The sequence below is a fragment of the Epargyreus clarus genome, unplaced genomic scaffold (genome assembly GCF_041222505.1).
Source record: "Epargyreus clarus isolate Ecla_fem2 unplaced genomic scaffold, WU_Ecla_fem_2.2 ptg000021l, whole genome shotgun sequence".
NCBI classification, from domain to species: Eukaryota; Metazoa; Arthropoda; class Insecta; order Lepidoptera; family Hesperiidae; genus Epargyreus; species Epargyreus clarus.
The window spans coordinates 1,412,095-1,434,063 of record NW_027332228.1 but is presented as its reverse complement, the minus strand read 5'-3'; the positions used below and the strand labels follow the sequence as shown (position 1 = coordinate 1,434,063).

Sequence of the window (21,969 nt, the reverse complement as noted above, 5' to 3'; positions counted from 1 at the left end):
AGCGGATACATACAATATTTTTTGATTTTGATTTCAACCATTTTTATGTTTGTCCGGAAATCGAAGCCGGAACCCGCTATGTGCCACGGCAAAATGATCCTCTCGCCACGGGTCGTCAATTCCAGGAAAACTTTTATTTCATTTTGTTTTATTACAAACTTTTCTTTAACTCCACTCATCCCGCTATCTGTCTGTAATTAAATGTTTCAGGTTAAATTTGACCTACTTCCGGTGTTTGATTGAGCTTAAAATTGCAGAGATTTTTTCGGAAAATACTCTCGTAGTATATAAAATCGAAATCATAGTTACGAAGTACAAATAAAACAGTATGGCTGATTGGCCAAGTTATGGAAAAACCAACTTAGCCCTATCTAGGTGTAGAAACGCGTCTGTGGTTGGCTTCAGCTAAACCTCAGCTCAATTTGAAGTTGTTTACAGATGCCCATATGCGGCAGGGATCACTTACCATCAGGTAAAGTACATGCTCTTTTTGCTACAAAAATATCATGGACAGACAATGCACAACTTAAACGTTCTAAAACATGAAAAGCATAATCATATTTTACGCACTAGTGAGATTTACGACAGGTTTTATAAAATTCTCCCTAAACGATCACAGAAGGGGATGAAACTGATAAATTAATTAATATTAAAAAAAAATAATCAGATGTAACGTAGATAATATGGATTCACATAAACATATCCCAAAAAAACAAACAAACCAAATCTTCATACTTACCCCGAAAGAAAAAATATTTTTTTACATTTTTAGTGTAAGGAAGCACCTCATTTAGTCTATATTTATTCCAGAAAATGAGTTTCGGATACTCACATACACGTTAGAGGAGGCGGTAATCGGATGCAGTGTGTAGTAGTTTGTGTAGGGTATACATATGTTTGCATCATAATGAGACTGTCCTGATTAGATCTGTCTTATAAATCCAAAATGCATATAAAAGGTAATAAAATTTTCATAATTGGCTTGTAGAAAAGACTACTACCGTAGAAATCTACTCCCGTATTTCCCAACAATCGGACCTAAAATAAATTACATCTCTTAAAATTATGTGCAATGACAGATACGACAAAAAATTAGTAAATGTAATTCCGTGAGCAACATATTAATCGAACCAATTTAATTATCGTTTTAGCGAACTCAAGAGCAATATATTAATCAAAAATATTATTACTATTTTATTAATACTTACGTTATCATTATGTTAGTATGAAATTCTAATAACGCAAAAAAATATGGTTACCCTACGATCTGATGAGGTAAACAGCGTCTCTACACGGATTCCCGCAAACTAGTGAGCTCATTGAAAATTCTAATTACCTAGCATTTCATACTGCGTCAGATTCTCTTTGAAATACTAAGCATTGGGTATATTGGAAACTCATCAGATTCTCTGTACCTGTTATAGAATAATAAATATAATCTTAATTTTGGTGTCATCAGCATGAAAACTGCGTTATCATTCTTAGCTCTTGTCTTTATAGGTCGTATGTATGTGAGGATCAAATTTTGCCACAGAATTTTAAAATCAAACGTTTGGTTTGCATGACAATGGATGGTTCGTTTAGCGACGTAATTCTAAATAAAACATGGCGGACGTCCCAAGGTGATTTAATACAATTAAATGGGGCAGCAGGAGGTGTGGCGGTGTCAAAGTAGAACCACAAAATTTTTATGCAGTCAAAAAGTAACCTCTATGTTTAGAAAGTATTACTGAGCAGAACTTATTGTATATGATATGAGATTCTTAAAAACATCGCAGGAAAACGTCTTCAAAGCTGGCATTAGTAACATTATTTAGATTAGTAGTTATGGGCATTGGTAACTCATCTATTACTAATGCTCATGGACGTGCCACTTATAATCCCGTCTGCCTCTGCTACTAAACTAATTCAGTTTTATAAGAGTTTTCTATTTATATATGCGCTTAAGAAGTTACATTTGAATAAGTGACCAAAAAATTGATTTATGGCTATAAATCGGAATTTCACAAGATTTATGAAAAACAAAGCTTACTCTTTAAATATTATTGAGGAACACTAACATTATTTAAATAATATTAAAAAAGCTAAAATTAATTACATCTAAAGCATAACTACAAGTATATTTCAAGCGTCATTTAAAAACCATACGATAAAATTATTAATCGGATAATTATGTCACAGATTCCCACAAAAGGACAGTATTATAATATAAATAATATACATTTGGCGAATATGGTGCGACGAAGAGTTATTCAGATTTAAATAAAGATAGTTCTTACTTTGCTTTAGCTTACTTTAATGTTTTTGTCGAAAGTTAAAGTACGTCAGAACGTAAGCAATACATAGAATCCCAAATAGATATACAATGAAACCTGGTTAAGTGAGACATCAAGGGACCTGCAATGTCGTTTCACTTATAGAGGTATTCCACTTACCCAGTGTCTCAGATATACAGGTATAAATAAATATCTGTCTCATTTACAGAGGGTTCCATTAATAGAATAGAAATGGATTTTGTGGGTAGAATAAGAATGAGTAAACAAACAATGTTATCTCAGTTACAGAGGTTTATGCATATAAAATTTACTCGCTGTCTCAGTTATAGAGGTAACTATGATGATAAATCGAAAGAACAAATCCCAGATATAGAGGTTTACCTCGTCCCACTAACAGAGGTAATTCAGTGCCAAAGTGTTGGGACCTCAGCATGAGTTCCAGTTATGGAGGTTTCTCACTTATCCAGGTCCCACTTAACCAAGTTTCACTGTAATTACATTTCAGAAGCGACTTAAACTGTACAATTATTATGTATATCCAAAATCTCGTACCTTGTACGTAAAGGTATTGAACGTAACGCTTAACGGTGGATCAAGGTATCAAGGGATTGCCGATCCATTGGTGGCCTTCCGAGTCAACAACTGGAGTATTACTTTCATTGATCAGGCAAACACACTTAACCCAGTTCATGTAATTGCTTTCGTTTTTACGCTTAACTTTCGTTTACTCATAATTTGGATCAAAACAATTATAAAAGTATTTCTAAAAAAATGTAATCATAAGTTTTATAGCAATAATATAGATGATTGATTACATATTTTATTTAATTATATATGTATTCCTACTATAGAAATTATTTCGATATCATTCTGTGAAGCTCATGTTATATTTTTTCGTGCCAGCTATACTACACTATATGATTTGTGATAAGGAATTAATACATCACAAAAAAATCCAATCTAAAATGTGAATTTTCCCTAAAACGCAGAGTTAGCAACGATCGATGCATGGATCTGATTCACCAACCCTAACATTTATATTAACTATGCTCGAAACCCAATCCGTACATTACATTAAATGTGCAAACCTGTTCATTTCCATACAAGCTTCAGGTATTACCGCTTCAATGCACTGGTAATACTCGGTAAAGACTTTGTTTATATAGAAATGAAGTAAAATGACATTCAGTCCTCCTGATTGCTATGCATTAAGCTGGAACGGCAAGTCTTTGGAGTGATCTAAATTTGGGGAAACCGATGAAATAGCTACAGCTCTTTTATGTCGCTCTGCTATTCACTCAGTGTGTTAACCCACCACTGACCTACTGCTGGGTATGGGTCTCTCCTCGGATGGAGGGTTTCAGGCCATAATGCATCACCCTGGTCGAGTGCGGATAGGTAGACTTCACACACCTTAAATTATTTTTTTATTAATTTTAAAAACGCAAGTAACTTTGAAATACCACCGCCTCGTTTCCCCGATTGTGAGGCGAATTTCTAACCAGTGTTATATAAAAGTAGGAATAAGGAAGAAAATAATTTACCCGCGCCAAAGAAAATCCTGCTAAGTTTTAAAAACTAATATGTGCGACCGTAAAAACTTCAAATTTTGATCAATTATGTCCCAGGAAATCAATGTTGGCACATTCTGCACATCAATCATAACTTAGAAAAGCTTACGTACAATCGCTTACAAAAGCTGCACTTTTTAAGCCTTACTTAAATATACATAAAGTAGAATGAAAAATTGCCTTGCCAGCAGAGAGGGAGTCTCCACACATGTTGGCTATGCAGCTGCTAACTTCATAAGTTTAAATAGCTCAACCTGTTTACCTGACGATTTGTTTTTTTTTATCAATTACCTTATCCGCCTGTACTGTATGGTCTAGTATTTATTTTATGAGTAGAATAACAGCCTTATATAATTGTAAACTTTTGCATAGCTTGCTAGGTGGAATATAGCGGTTTTTATATTTTAACGGTAGAAGTATGACCTAGGACGTACCTTTTTTTTCTTCTCGAGGGGGAAACCTGCAAAAGGTACCCGACGACGTGGTTCGACGCCGGATTATGTGGGATTTTTACCGCACTAAAACCCCCCCGGTGGCCGTCCTCAACGTCTGTTGGAGAACTCCGGGATCTCCAACGGAACACAACCGGAGCCCTCCAAGCGCGATGCCCAACGGGCTCTACCCTGGGGGAGCAGTTTTCGCTCCTCCCACACCATGTAGTGTTTACGCCGGTATGCGACCACACATACAGCCGTCCTTCCCGGGGTCGCTTGCTGGACGGTTCCAGCTCCGACTCTTGCCGCCCGCAACCCCGGAAGCCCCCTTTTAGTCGCCTTCTACGACAGGCAGGGGATACCGTAGCCCTATTCCAGAAGTATGTACCTAAAACCTATATTCTAGCTAATGAAGAAATTTGATATGATTTGTATGTTTAAATAACAAATTGTACGACTTGAAAAAGACTTTAATTATTATTATGAGAATGAAGTGAAGTTGAAGTATTTGTCGTGATCTGCAAAATGAAAAAAACGCCAATTGCAATTACATTACTTGCTGAAGTCCTATAATATAACGTATTCTTACCTGGGTGTGGAGGGTAAGGTTTTACGAGCGAGTTTATATCTCATTATTTTGCACGATTTGATTTTAATTTGTGAATGCCGTTGGTTTCGTATACCTAATACGTACGAGAGAATCCGTCTGTAAACAGTTAAGTTGCAGCACTCCCCCGTGTGATGTATTGCTTTTTCCATATTCGTGTAGCAGGCGTCCTGTCAGTTAGCTGCGATATCGCCGCGGTACGGAAATGCAATCTGTCACTTACTGTGTAGCTGGAAGCAAATCTACTTGTAATCTACTCTCGTCTTGGAACAAATAAAACTTTTGTTTATGCAAAAAGGTACTATTTTATTCGATGTCATGACGGATTTTGCGTTTGTGGCGTGTTTTATTTGCTGCATGAAGATGAGAATTTCAGATCTATGTTTTCTGAAACTTAGAACATTAACTACGATAAGTAGACGTCTATTATGTGCTATGTCATCTTATATTTATTAGTATTAGTAAAGTTTATTTATAAACTTTATTTTTTTTATAATATAGGAGTAGCAGAGCGCCTGATGAAAAGTGGCTACTGCCGCCAAAAAGGCAGAAATAGGTGTGCCGGTAGTGCCGCTCGAATCGAATCACAAAGGGTTATACCACCTCCAAATAGACCTTTATATCATAGGCCTAATGCTTACACTAAAATCGTGCAGTTGCAGTGTAATAAGCTCATGACGAATTTATATTAAACGGGCATTACCTCCTTTTAGTCTGTAAGTAGGTAAATGGGACATCAGCATAATATTTGAAAGTTACAAATCTTTATTTTAACATTTTAAATTCATTAACTCTATATGATAAATGAATACCTATTTCTGCCTAATAACAGCAGTGTTAGGCGTTGCTGTGTTTTGAAGGGTGTGGTAAAGGAGACATACTTTTCCGAGGCGTTCCAGCTTAGTCCTCAGCGGTAGCGGCGCATCTGTGGGCGACCTCAGGAATATTTAATCCTATCTCGGGTTGATTACAGATGTCCATGGGCGGCAGTAGCCACTTACCATCAGGTGGACTGCATGCTCGTCTGCTACTCCTATAGTATAAAAAAAAGAATAATTCTTTTCTAGCCTCTACAAAAAAGAGATGTGATATAGAAAAACATAATACGTAATACACTTTTAAAATTGCCGTCTACAAATTGAAGGATAGTATTTCTGTTGTCTCTACGTTCGGGACCGGGGAATTTATATACAGATACCTCTATGTAGAGATCTCTCGAGTGATCCATCACAATACTGCTATGCGGGCTCTGAAAGGTGTTTGGTTACTGACACTCAATTTTAAAAAAAATTGTTTTTTGTGTGTATTTACAGAAAACGGAATCGTATTTTTAAATACATATTGAAACATGTGCTTAGCATATAAGTTGGTACTTAGTGCAACAAATGTATGCATAACATATGTATGTTTGAAGGTGGTAGAACTCGTTCGGTTCGACTCCGGCGGCACCACCGCCACACCTATTTCTGCAACATAACCGCAGTGTTAAACACTGCTGTGTTCTGGTTTGGACAATGTGGAAAGGGATACATACTTTTCCGAGGCGTTTCAGCTTAGTCCTCAGGGGTAGCGGCGCATCTGTGATCGACCTCAGGTAAGATCTAATCCGATCTGGGGTTGATTAGGGGATCTAGGGATGATGTCCATGGGCGGCACTAGTCAATATTATAAAAAAAACATACCGCCGAATAGAAAACCTCCTCGTTTTCGAAATGCAAAAACTGTTTTTAACCGACTTCAAAAAGGAGGTGGTTATCAGTTCGGCCGTTTTCTTTTTTTTTATGTATGTACACGAATTACTCCGCCGTTAGTGGACCGATTTTAATAATTCTTTTTTTATTATGTAGGGACGGGCTGGAAATTGGTCCCATTTAAATATGGTTAGGATCCATCGATGGGTTCTGGAGAAAATGAGGGGAACTCCTCCACCCATGTAAATATAACAGCCATAACTTCGCCGTTTATGAACCTATTTTAATGCCTTTAATTTCGTGTGTGGACAATTGCTACAAGGACCAACTTGGACCATTTAAATATGATGAGGATCAGAGTGGGTTCTGGAGACAAAATATGTAACTCCTCAACCGATGGGTATAATTGAGTTTTGTTTGAAGATATTTGGTGTAGGTTCTAATGAAATTGCAAAACCAGTTTATCATTGACTATTTAGGGGTCTGATAATGTGGCTCGGAGTCAAAATATGTAACTCCTCAACCGATGGGAATAATTGAGTTGTGTTTAAAGATATTTGGTGTAGGTTCTAATGAAATTACAAAGCCAGTTCATCATTGACTATTTAAGGGTCTGATAATGTGGCTCGGAGACAAAATATGTAACTCCTCAACCGATGGGAATAATTGAGTTGTTTTTGAAGATATTTGGTGTAGGTTCTAATGAAATTGCAAATCCAGTTTATCATTGACTATTTAAGGGTCTGATAATGTGGCTCAGAGACAAAATATGTAACTCTTCAACCGATGGGAATAATTGAGTTGTGTTTGAAGATATTTGGTGTAGGTTCTAATGGAATTGTAAAGCCAATTCATCATTGACTATTTAGTTAGGTTAGGTTGGAACATATTAGATAATATAAAACAAAGCGAGCAGGGCGCGGCAGCGCCCTGCGAGCGGGCGGTTCCAATCAATGTAAATTCAGACCTTACCTTAATTCATGATCACGTTTTTACAATTTTATATTTTATTATATATTGTTTATTGTTATTGTATATTGTATATTGTTATTGTTTTGTATTGTATATTGTAGTGACATAGAAGTCGGTTGTATTTTTGTTAAAAATTTTTTAATCGATCTTGTACTATTTATATGTTTATCAATACTTAAAAGGTAATCAGACCGTGTCGACCTAAAAACCGTGGTAATGTTTACAAACTGTTTGTATTTATATCTACACGGTACGTTTGAGATCGAGTACGTGATTCATGTATCACTGTGGGTTATTTTCAATCGGACTAAAAAGTTTCCTCGCAATTTGGTTTAAAGGGGCAAATAAAGGGCAAATCTCAACTCATCATCGACCCATTATCGACAGTTGCAAATGTTGGGAATTATACTGCTCTTAAAGTTAGAAGGGTTTAGGGCGTAGTACATCTAGATCGTAGCCCTTAAGACTTTAAACATTTTTGAGAGCTTTTACTATAAAATTTTAATCATCATCATCTAATTCTCTCATAACTTCGAAAAAACAGAAGAGATCCCCGACCCCGGACTTCTGTTAGAGGCTGAATTATAAATCTCATACCAGCTCTATACCAACACCATTTTCGTTATTTATTAGTCAATCCAAACAACTGAACTTATTACTATCCACAACTCAATACAATGACTTCAAAGAAACAGATTCCATTCTTAGTTCAAATTTAACTGACTGTATCTGGTAACATTTAAAAATAGAAGTTTGTAAACATGCACCCGTTTTATTGCTTTGTGCGTGTTACGCTCGGATCACGAAGTTCCTATGGAGAGGGGATCGGGTTCAAACTCGATTGAATAAGGCTATCGTAAGAGGAACGTGGGGTTGGCGATCTGATCGATTAATCGAAGAATCGGTCTTTTGAACCAAAATATCGATTATTTTAATAGATCCCAGTAATGTATCGATTCAGTGAATCGATATTTCATTGTAGGAAACCTAATTTCATTTTTTTTCGTATTTGATTGTACCTATATTAAGTATTAACAAATGTGTGAAGACATTTTTTTGCTGACGGATACGTATTTTAGTGATTGTTTGATCCTGTTAACATTTTTTTTCGGTAACTTCACCCCTAAATAGATCGAAGATCAATTCTTGGATAATAAATTCTTTAAACCTCGAGTTCTTGTGAATCGATTTATCACTTCGAATCGAATCGATTCAAAAATCGATTTCTCCCGGAAAGTATCCCATCCCTAATGTACGTTTACTGATTGTACGTCAATTCTAAAACGAACGTGTTGCTACGTTTACACAATAAACGTCGTAAGTAAACAGTACGGAAGACGGCCTGTGTAACAATTAAAGGGTTTTATTGATACTGGGTTCGATTCTCGACAGGACAGACGTATACAGGACGGTTTTAGACATCCATTCTAACACTGGGTTTATAAGATAAATAAGATATGTTCTCATTTATTCCTGAAATTGTGTTTGTGGTACCTATTTAACACACACTCACATCCATTGTGGCACATAAAATACTAAAATAATTAGGATACTCGCTAAAACTGTTTGGAGCGCAGGGCGTTTCAAACCATGAGACATAATGTACTATACACACAGTATATGTAATATACACACTGTAATCATATAAGTACTATGACCGTATAAAAGACATTAACTGCCGCAGTCTGATAAAAACTACAGAAAAACTTATGGTAAGAGAGTAGTTAATTAACTAAACAATCAAGTTATAGCAATCACAGTAATTACTTGACTCATTTGCTAGTAACACTTATTTCACTCAATTTCTGCAGCTAAGAAGAAACGCTAACTCCAATTAAAAAGGTAGTAAAAGCACAAGTAAGCCTTTCTTCAGAAAGATTTGCGGCTTCACTCCACTGCATTTGCATTATTCAAGCACGGTTGATTAAAATTTTCTGTTTCTTTTTATTCATTGAATCTTTCGCTTTGTAAGTTTATTATGGGTTGCAATCAAAGGATGGAAACAAAACTATTGTATATAAGTAGCTAATAAAATTAAAGTGTGGACTACACATAGATTAGTAAAGATTACTCACTCCTAACAAGAAAATGTACCCAGTTTTGAGAATTGAAATAGTTGCGTAAAAAAGTTTTGCCACGTCTCCGTGCTAAACTGTCCCTAAAATATTTGAAATAATTATTTATTTATTATGTAAATTACGCAGTATTCGTTATTTTTTCGTAAATTTTCTCTATAAATAATTTTATTCGTCAAGAATTAAAAAAAAGAACTTACTAATAAGCCATTTGTGGCTTCATTCAATTTCAAGGCGGCGAAGTATCTTTACTAATCTATGGGACTACATTGAAAGATATAAAAAGCAATGGCTAATCTAAATAAGTAATAAAATTAAAGTGTTTGTCTGTGGCATATCACAAATGTGAAATATAAATTAAATTCTATAAATTAGAAATAAGTAACATTAATTTTAAGCTTGTATGTTTACATGTAATATTTTAAAGCTTTTGATACGAATTAACACAAAATTCCGCTGCGTCAAAGATATAATAACTCTTATCTACCGAAACCCTAATTGGGGTTGATTACAGTAACAGTAGCCACTTACAGGTATAATCAGAAGCCCATGCTTATTTTCTACTTTAACTTCATACACTAAAGATTCAGAAATATCCAAAATGTAATACAAGATCCTCATCTATATCTGTCTGCTATCTGTCAAATGGAGACCACGTCTCGGCAAAAGGAGTACAGGACGCCCCCCGACCAGGTGGAATGATGGCCTGAGGGTAATCGCTTAATACAGACGGCTCCATTAGCTATGTCCAGCAGTGGACTTTTAAAGGCGGATAGATAGATATCTGTCTGGCCGACTGTTGAAACCTGAAACTAAAATTAAGACCCCACATTGATGTTACCGTTATAACATCATTCGAAAATTGAAAATCTAAAATGGGAGCAACGTTTTCTGATATCTCGTTATTCCGTTAATGATAAAAGAACTTCGATATTCTTGACAAAAATCTGTCCCCATTGATGGCCTTCTATATTTAGCCCGTTGCGTAAAGCTGACCCTAATTATGGCGCTGGCCCAAACCACGAGGTGAATAAATGAAGTTTAAATATTTGTTATTTTCTTGGGTTGATGCCGTTTGGGTTTTGATTGTGTATGTTACTTATTTAGCAAACGATGCATTTTGCAGGTGGGCAGTAATACATAGCTTTGACCATAAATCAAAATTTTACCATAAATTGTCATTTTTTTATTTTTGGTATGCGAAAATCGGATAGTTAATTATTAGTAATGGGTGTAACTAGTGACCATGTTACATACAATTGGGTAGATATATCGACAAAGTATAAAATAAAAGCTGTGTATTTTAAGTACACGTTTTATTATTAAAATAGCGTAAGAAGACATTGTCTTTTTTCGATCTTGGTAGGCAAAAAACAAATAGATGTAAAAGTTAATTAAGATCTGTGAAATAATTCAACAATATATCCAATAACAAGCCGTCTTTACAACTGATTTTACAATTCTAGGGTTTGTAAAATTCCTAACAATTTATAAAACTTGTAAAATTTGTAGCTGCGAAGAGAGAACTTATAACGGAGAATTGAGCTCGCAGTCAGATGAACTGCAAGAAGTTCGTCTTCAGACTTTCCAATACTCACATCCGTGCCTTTTGTTAAAAGTGAGGAAAAGTTTCGGGAAATTCACCCAACGGCAGAGTATTATGCATTTCCATAGTAACATCGCTCGGTATTCGTAACTTACATGCAAGATATCTTGCTCGAGATTTTTAGTATAAAAGTGTTCGCAGAAGCATTTGCTTTTGTTGAAATTTATATAATGTGCAAGTAATGTCATGGAGGGCATAAGGGACTAAGGGTGTCCTTCCATCAGTCTGTGCGAGGCTTTGTTAATTATGGCCCACTAGAAGGTGGTAGAAGTCTATGTGGTTCGACTCCGGCGGCACCACCGCCACACCTATTTCTGCCCAATAACAGCAGTTTTAAGAGCTGCTGTGTTTTGTTTTGAAGGGTGTAGTAAGGTAGACATACATTTCCGAGGCGTTTTAGCTTAGTCATCAAGGGAAGCGGCGCATCGGCGGCCGACTTCAGGTAGGACTATCTATCCTATCTGGGGTTGATTACAGATGTACATGCGCGGCAGTAACCACTTACCATCAGGTGGACTGTAAGCTTATGGACTACTCCAAAATAAAAAAAAAAAATATAGTATTGCGTGATTTCCATTCAAGGTCTTTTTCAAGCAAAATGCGATATATAAACATTATGCCAACCATGAAAAGACTTTGTATGTAAGCACTTACTTATTATATTTCATAATTATTTTTCAATTATTTTCTGTTTAGTATTCGTTTTCAAGATTTAATAAAAAAAAAACAATTAGTTAAGTAAACCATTCGTAAATGTTTAAAAATACAAAACGAAATTGTTTTCGTCCTAACTGGGAGTGTTACCCATAGGTACAATTCACACCAGCTTAATAGGAAACGATGTCCGAAATCACAATCACATTTTCACAAATGGTCGCCGCCGGTCCCAGGAAGGCACCTAACCGTAAGGACCATACGGACTCGAACCCGCTGCCCTCTGACCCGGCACAAACGCGATCCCCGGTACGTGCCCTGAAATCCTACTGAAATAATCCTGAATAAATTTTCGCCCCATTTCATACCTCGTCTGCTACGCGTCACCACCTGGGGAAGTACAGTCAGCTCCAAAAGTAGATTAACGGATTAATTTCAAAAATAGTAAATACTTCCAAGCGTTCATAAGAAGCTGAACATAAATAGCACCGTAATTAGGGCGAGCGAAGCGAGTCCTCTATAATTCGAAAATCTTGCAAGCTTTCCATCCCTTTTTTGAAAAAACTACAGGGCTTATAAATTTGAAACTTAACATAGTTACTTAAGGTCATGTCTAGATTGGACCAACACGATTGAAATAAGGTTTTGTACACAAAAAAAAAACACTTTTTTATCAAATTTAAATTTAGTGTAACATTGATGGCTGTATGACTTGGATTATTTTTGTTTAAATAATGGCAGAATAAAAAAAACGTCATGATGAATGCAGACATTTATGACATAATTATGTCAATCAAAAATATGAAAATGCTAAGGTGGCAGCGTTTCACCGAGGTTTCACCGGTGTATTTTAAAAGCGTTTTGTTTCATGTTTTTCTTTGTTTTATAATATAGGAGTAGCCGACGAGCATACAGTCCATATGATGGTAAGTGGCTACTGCCGCCCATGGACATCTGTAATTAACAGAGGTCGGCCACAGAAGCGCCGCTCCCCTGAGGACTAAACTGGAACGTCTCAGATAAGTTTTTTTTAATAATATATGAGTAGCAGACGAGCATGCAGTCCATATGATGGTAAGTGGCTACAGCCGTCCATGGACATCTCCAATCAAACCCAGATAGGATTATATATTCCTACCTGAGGTCGGCCACAGATGCGCCGTTACCCCTGGACTAAACTGGACTAAGCTGGAACGCCTCGAAAAACCATGTTTCCCTTACCACACTTTTCGAACCAGAACACAGCGCTGCTGTTATGAGGCAGAACTAGGTGTGGCGGTGGTGCCGCCGGAGTCGAACCACATAGGGTTCTACCACCTTAATTTAAACTATCCGTCCGATTTATTTTGTGTCAAAGAAAAAGTTAATCTATTTACAATATGCGTACCGAAAATGTATCTAATTAATTACTATTAATCCATTCATATAAAATTTACGTATCATGTATTCTCCAGGTTATACTGGTGTACTTATAGGCTGTAATACTGTAAAGTTTCATTCAAATCCGATTAATATAAGGCACAAACATCCATCCATACTCACAAACTTTCGTCTTTATAATATTCGTTGGATATTATAAATGTTTTGACGCAGTGCAGTTTCAAAAACTCCACATTTCCGATTAATCTAAGTTTTTGTTTACAGTGGGAAATTATAAAACGATCAAATAAAAAAAAAAACTTAGCGACTGATAATGACATACTGTTTTAATAACTTGTGCGACTACATTACTAAGTGAGCGACTACATTACTAAGTGAGCGACTGGAAATATAGAGGGGCAACTTTAGTATTAAGATAGATTAGGTTTTTGTAATTGAATTGGTTAGGTTAGGTTAGGTTAGGTTAGGTTAGCAATATTGCTCCCTTAGTAATACTATAACCAAAATTCATTATTTTTGTCATTCAAAACTTTTTTTTGCAGTCACTCGTTTAAATACTACCCGTTTAGAATCCATCCGCAAATTTCATTTCCATCGTCAAAAAATACTTTGTTTGTGACAAAAAGCCCAGTGACAAATTTACAATTTAGCGACTATCACATTGTGTTTTACGGAAATTCGTTCCTGTATTGTATAGAATTGGTTATGTTAGGTAGAAACATAAAAGAAAATACAAAACTAATTGAGCAGGCCACACACATAATTCATTAATTTAATTCATAAATTTAATAGTTAATTTAACAATTCATAAAAATGTTATTTAATAGAATTTATTAGCTTTAGTAAATTAAAGAAGTCGTGGTGAATTCAACATTCACTGATAAATGACCCAAATCGACATGAAGAGAATAATAAAGGTCATTCACCATCTTGTTGATTGGTAACAGACCCCAGATTAGCTTATAATGTACTGCGTTTCAGACATCCACAATAGCTTATACCTATATATACTTAAAAAATATTTTTTGCAAATCAGACGCAATAATTTTATAAGTATGGCGGAGTTTAAATTCAAGAGTAAAAAGATACCAAGGATAAATCGCAAAAAAATTACAATCCCAAAAAATGGATCTAATATAAGTTATCCACTACAAGCATTTAAAGCGGTTCTGGTTCTGGATCAAAGGTAGCTTTGCTCTTCATAGGTCTTCTGACGAAAGGTAGATTTAATAATTTATTGTTAATTAATAAGTGACCACATCATCATTGATATAGGATCTTAAACTGAATATACCATTCACGATACGCGAGCCCTTATAAAGCTGCGCTTTTTGCTAGTTTGATAGACGTCGTAAATTTTTATGAGTAGCTTAACAGTGACATATCATATTAGTGATTGTACTAATTTTGCAAATGCAGTGTTCAGCTACTTTTGACGCATTATTGATTACCCAATTCCGACGCTTTACGATGTTCATGTGTTTATTTACTTATGAAAGTTTGGGTATAAGTATTTTTGGATTTTTGATCTGCTTCTCTATTAATGAAGTTGTCTGTACCTAGATGTTGATAAAACGTTTACTTGATAATAGATTTTCTTTGCAAACGTATCTATAAATATATATATAAAGGTAAAAGTGGTAGTATCTTTTGTGTCACTAATAACAGCAGTGTTCAGTGGTGCTATGTGCTGTTTGAAGTTTTTTTTATATTTAACCTAACGATAAGGCAGACGGGCTACCTGATAGAAAGCAGTCACCCTCGCCTATGAACATTTGCAACACCAGGGGAGTCGCCAATGCTTCGCCGGCTTTGAAGGAGAGCTCTTTTTACTCTTGAAAAGCCCCATGTCATGCTTGATTACAGAGGTCCATGGGCGTCAGTAGCCACTTAACTTAGCTAACACAACTGAACGCATACGGGCCGCACACACAGCTGCACACGTAAGTGCCTTTAAATATTACATATTACAAGTATATAGAAAAAAATACTAATTTAGTCTGATACTGATTTGTTGGCTTTTTATCAAACAAAAACATTGTATCAGTAATCAAAAGGCTACTTTATTTCATAATACATAGTATACGGTATAATTATGTGATAATTGCAAACAATCATTATCTATATCTTACCTGAATTGGCAATATGCTAATACGTAATTACACTTAGTCCAATTACTAACATAATGATATATGAATAATGACACATGCAGCGATCAGAATAAACTTTCGGCATTTAGAGCGTCCCAGGTTTGACCCCGGTTAACTTCTAACTAATAATTCTCCCGCGACCCGCGTGGCGGAGCGGTCACCACACCAGTCTGACGCGCAGATAGTCCCGGGTTCGATCCCCGGCCAGACAGATATCTAAATGATGAATTTAGATTTCTATTTCTGGGTTTGGGTGTTTTTGTATTTGTGGATCGTGTGTGTTTCCATGGTACCACGACAGAGGGAATGTAGAAAATGTCTTGCAAATTGTGCAGGATATATTATTACATTTTCCTCATATACGTATATACTACAGTGAATCCTATTTAACGCTTATATAAAAATAATATAAAGGTTACACGATACAAAACGCCATGAATATATTTACACCCCGTTTCCCGTAACAGCAGGAAAAGGGTGTTGGGACAAACATAATACCATCCAAGGGATCCTGTTTGGCACGAGATGGTATCTCGTTGAAACTTTATAAAACTACAAGATCGTCGAGATATTCTGCGAGGAGCGTGAAATGTTTGAACAAATTTTGTTAAGGAAATTTCAAAGAACTTTCGAAGTTAGCTGTCGATCTGATTAGACCATGACATCGAATTACTTTGGGGAACTTAATTAACGTGAATATTGGAATATTGGATTGATTATGTTATTTTACTTTAATGATTTTAACACGCTTTTATTAGCTTGGCGCTTCTCGAAAAGTGATAAATGGTGCACCCCACGCTTTTTTCACAATTATACTATTTACTGTTCCTTAATTGATTCCTAGATTGAAGATAATTGTATACATTTTAGTTGATTTTATCATAAAAGCGTGTTTTTTTAGTTTTTTGAATTATATTTATTATGTAGGAGCTGTGCCTGCGACTCTGTTTTCGTGGATTGAGAATATAACTTCCTCCTAAGGTATTCCCGGCGCGCAATGACTCAGGGCTCTTAAAAAGGTGCAAAAAGAGCTCTCATTCAAAGCTGGCGATGCATTGGCCACTCCCCTAATGTTGCAAATGTCGATAAGAGACGTTAACTACTTTCTTGGTAGCCTGTGTGCTTTATCATTAGGTTCGATTAAAAATAATACGTCAATTATGCAAAGCCAACTATGAAGGTCACAAATCACACCAGTAAACTGAAATTCTATACTCTACATCCAAATTACACAATGTTAGTCAAGATACGAACTATGAAGAACTATTGCTAATCCAAAAGATTGGTATACTTGCATCATATTATTTCGAAAACGTTCAAAAAGCCCTTAATAATATTTAAAAAATGCTATCCAGTACCAACCTCGACTGACGGTTTATCCTACCCTCCGATGCGCTGAATGTGCGCATGAGATTTATCCACCAGCGGTCACCCATCTAACTTGCCCCAGGTTGCTTAGCTAGTACAACTTACACAATTAGTTACGAGTACAATTACAAACGAATTAATTAGGAAAAACCAATTGGATATGTTGCCAGACAATACAGATCTTGCGTATCTTTATGAAAATCAAGAGTAACTTTTATGTGCGTTACAAAATATTCGAAGCGTCCCAGTTATTTTACTGCCACTTGACAATATGAGTTATGGTAATGCAGCATTCCTGACTACTCCGTGGAATTAAACGTAAAGAGGGCTTTACTTTTGGATAGGTTTTCTTGTATATAGATTTCTTAGTTTGAATTAAAAAATAGATTTATCTTGAGAGCACTTCTAAATAAATTGTAACTAAAACCAGGTGGTCTGGCGTCCTGGAGAAGATAATGATAATGGGAAAAGAGAATCGAAAATTCACAAAACCAGTTCGAAAATGACACAGAACCAGTCGAGTGATACAAATCAGAGGCGATCTAGTAGTAGAACTCAAAAGACCGATGTATGGATGATTGAAAGCGGTTTGATTGTGCAGACTTAATTCATCAATTCCAAAAATTCAGAAAGAAATCCATTCATATTTTTCAGGGAACATATAATAAAAAGCATATGACCGTTGAGAGAGGAGTCTTTTTGTTATAAATAATTCTCAGTATTCATCTTATTTTACCTAGCGTTTACACTTGTCTACAAAGCCTAACCTTTTTATCTGCCTTCTCTCATACAGATATTTAGAAAATAGAGATTTCCCACCAGGCTAAATGATCACGCCTGTACAGTAGCCGTGATCCAACATAGTGTGATTCAGAAGTGCCAACTCTTAATCAGTAGCAGAAAGTCGCCACATATTTTTGAGTAAAAAGTTTTAATTAATTGTCAATAACAAACCCTATATCAAACTATGGAAAATAATTTCACCTAAATGCGCGATGGAATCAAGTTAAATTAAGCAAAAATATTATGCAACCTCAATTAATACTTTAATATATTAAACTCAATGCAATTGCATGTGGTAATTAAAATTTCAGTACTATCATTATGAAATTCATCAAAATACCACGCCATTTTTCATTAAAAACCACGTATCCAGTAACAATTTAATTATAAAATGTTATGATACGAAAGTGAAATATTCATAAATATTCTTTTATTAAATAAAAGTAGCAAAGAGCATGCATAACGCTCATTATTGTTATTATTATTATTATAATCGTAATAACCACAAACAATTATAATAAAAATGGTATAGTTATATAATCATAATATTAATATTTCTAAAATTTACAGAACGAATAATAAAAAATGTTATTTCAAATCAATTCATTGAAATAAATTTATTGTAATTATCCTATCTAAATTGAGATTTAAAAGTTTATTAAAATTATATATTCATGGCAAAGTAGCAGTGTAAAAGAAGATGAATTAACTCTATTATCCTCCTGATTATCTCGGGGGAAATATATTTTCTTCTTTAAATTTCTGTCTACGTTAAGAATTCCTTGATAGCGAAGCTTCATATTTTACTCTTTGATGTTTTGAAGGAGTTATGTAGGTATAGTTTATAGAGACGACAAAAAAGTAGAGTTCAAATATTTAATTCTAAGAATTATTAAAGTTGTACTAATTTCATAGTAGCAGTATTATGATGAAAATAGGAAACGAAATGTATAGGTATATGCAAACACACTCACATTTCAGGGACAAGATAAAGTTACTGTTACATAGAGAACATTCATATAGTATAAATAACTATAACTGAAGTCGTTTTGAACCTTCTGAATACATATTTAATCTTTATTTTTTTTAATATTTGACTCAATATACACACTTAACAATGCGACGACTTATATTATCTTATAATAATTTCACATAACTTGAATTACGTGACTTTAGTTAGAAGTTATTATATAAATACTAATTTAAATTCCTTCTTTAAACATAACTGCAATATCACATTTTATTAACCATTTCTTATTTCAGTTAAAAAGAATTTAAAGAGATAATTGAAACCATAATTTAATAAAAAGTAAGGGTTTAAAAACCCCGACGTAACTCTATTATCCTTCTGATTATATCTCGAGGGAAATATATTTTCTCTCTGAAACATTCTTTCAAGATTTCTGTGATAACGAAGTGACAATATTTTCTTAAATTTCCCGACCTCTTGAATCTTTATTGAAGTTATTTTCATTACGAAGATCGAATAAGCCACGGTCTTCAATGTTTAACGCTATTTATTTAGGTTTAAAATAACTTTATACTTGCTTATAAAAGCGTCAATTTAGAATAAAATAATAATAGAACATATTTTTTTATATATAAGCATTCATAGTTTAAGACGTGGTGGTTTGATAATTATGTTGTGTTGTTTCGTCAATTGAATGTTGATAGTGAATACATCTATAAGAAGATATTGATTAAAAACGTTAAGTCGGTACCTACCAAAGGACGATACTTTGTAAGGAAAATCGTTACTTAAAAAATATAAAGTTCCCGACCGTAAATAACTGTTAATATACAATCCCGGACTGAGTACATTGGTCCTTACTTATAAACATTATTGCAACGTAATGTGTTTATTTTATATTTAAAAAAGTATATAAATAACATCCAATTACATAAACTATGCACATTAAAATTTTATAAATGATAAATCAAAAAATTACCTAATTCTATTAACAATATTCCCAACATAACACTACAACTAAGAAGTCATACTTCACAATTGCTACCTTTTACTACCCACTCACTCGCACGTCACTACTGCCACCGACGGGAACTTCATTTCACGAAGCAAATTGGAAAAGGTCAACAAAAACAGTTCAACACAGTTCCAAAACACGTGCCACGAAGTTCAACATTACGTTTTTGCCTCCCGGACACCTCGCGCGACTGTAAATGGATTATTCATTTGATTATAAAAGCAGTAAGGAAATTCAATTTTCGGGCCCGAGAAATGAAAATTTTGAAACCTTTGTAAGTAATTTATAGCTAAGAAGTTGATTTGCGAGGGTCGGTTGGTTTTATCTACAATGTTATTCGACGCAACGACTATAGTTTTGTCGTAAAAAATACGAAATCCATCTACATAATAATGTTACATATACATAAGTCTATTTATTTTACTGCTGGTGCAAACAAACTTATATACGAGTAAGTCATTTAAACTTACTCGTGCGGTGGCAAGCCCCGCTTCTGAGACAGTGGTGAATTTACAATTACGAGACAGGGAAGCATTACAAATTATTTTCTATCTACATAAATAATTCCGTGATCAATGTAGTAAATTCTAGCCAAAACAAAATTTTATGAAAACATCTGTTTTAGCTAGCCCTTTAATGTGAAAATGACAGTTAAAAGTGATCGCTTCCAAACCCAACTCAAAATACAGTTCAACTGAGGGACTTGTGAAACATTTTTCAAAGTTTAAGGGTCTTGCTTTACCTATAACTAATGAGGTTTGTATCAATTGAACTCGTGGCGGTCCTGTACGGTTTGGTCTGCTTGGTAATTTTTTTTTCCGCACACGCAAGATATCTCTTCAAGCTCTTCAAGAAACGTGCAAAAAGAGTTCTTCTTCAAAACCGGCGATGCATTGGCAACTACTCTGGTGCTGCATGATGATGCTATAAGCTGCTGATGTCTATAAGCGACGATGCCTGCTTTTCATCTAGTACGCCGTCGGCCATATTGTTATATAAACTTATAAAAAAATAAACGAGAAAAATAAGCAAAATATACAAATGGTTTAAACTTATTTTTTTAATTTGATAATTATGTTTAACACAATCGTTGGCCAATTAAAGAAATAAAATAAAATATACATTTAAATGTAATAATTTTAATGTACATTACGACTGATAGTTTAATATGTTTTTGGCCACTTGCGGTCACCCATCCAATTTTCGTCCGCACCCACCGTTGCTTAACTTACGTTTAAGGAATTTAAATGTTGATGTTTTTAAGCTATTGCATAGCTTCTATCGCGGGCCTTGAGCGTGGAGACCGAATCCAGAAATTCCGTAACAAAAAAAACCTAACACCCCCCACTCCGACCGGCACAGAGGTGATACTTTTTAGTAGCGATCTGTACGCCCCGGGGCGCACACGCCAGTTGACGGGTTAATGACTTTTTGAAATATCACGCTTGCAATTTGCATAAGTTGATAAAAAATGCTATGCAATAGCTTTACCGCGGCAGTCTCCGAGTGCCACACGTATTTTTTTTATTATAAAGTATTTTTTTATATTCAGTGTATAAAAAAAATTGGCAAAAATACCAATTAAAGACAATACATGTGATCTGTCAAATGCAAAAAGTTAATCAGGAAATGAGGTATGTAAAATATATTTTTATACAAAATGTCGCTTTTCGTCTATCGCTTTTCCTCTAGTTGTAAGACAAGTGAAAAACGCTTTCATATGTAAATTGACGATGACGGGGTTGCTACATTTAAAACTTTGGAGTTTCCCATTAAGTACTCGTGTCTTCGAATTACTTATAAACAAAGCATTTGGAGAAATGTAATTCTAAATACAGTTCTGTCTTGAAGTTCATAATTTAAACGATTTTATATTTGCAAAATAATTTACGCAAAAGTGCTATTTTTTTACGTTTTAGAGTTTTAACAAAATATATGCCATAGAAATGGACTTATATTTAATCTAATATTAAATAGTATTTTTTTTAATATACAAGTAGCAATTTGACGTCAAATGCCGTCTCATATCTGATGTAATGCCCGTCTGAAATTGACCTTGAAAGGAATTTGACCGTATTCATTGTCCTTGATTAGGTATGTTTATTATTACATTAGACGAATTATTTCGCGCATTTTTTTAACTATCTCCTACCAAAAACCACTTCACTTAGTTACATTTATCTAATCTATTAATAGCAATTAAATAACAATTTTATAATTATACCTAAACGATAAGGCAGACGGGCTACCTGATGGAAAGTAGTCACCGTAGCCTATGGACATTTGGAACACCAGGGGAGTCGCCAATGCTTCGCCGGCTTTGGAGGAGAGCTCTTTTTACACCTTTTTTGAAAAGCCCCATGTCATAGCGCTCCGGGAATACCTCAGAAGGAAGTTCATTCCACATCTTGCACGTC

At 34.9% G+C, this 21,969-nt stretch overlaps 1 protein-coding gene across 3 annotated transcripts in view; it reads left to right on the top strand.

Moving 5' to 3' along the window:
• Grip (Glutamate receptor interacting protein) overlaps positions 1-21,969 on the top strand; it is a 355,140-nt gene that overhangs the window by 291,019 nt on the left and 42,152 nt on the right. The window lies entirely within an intron of this gene.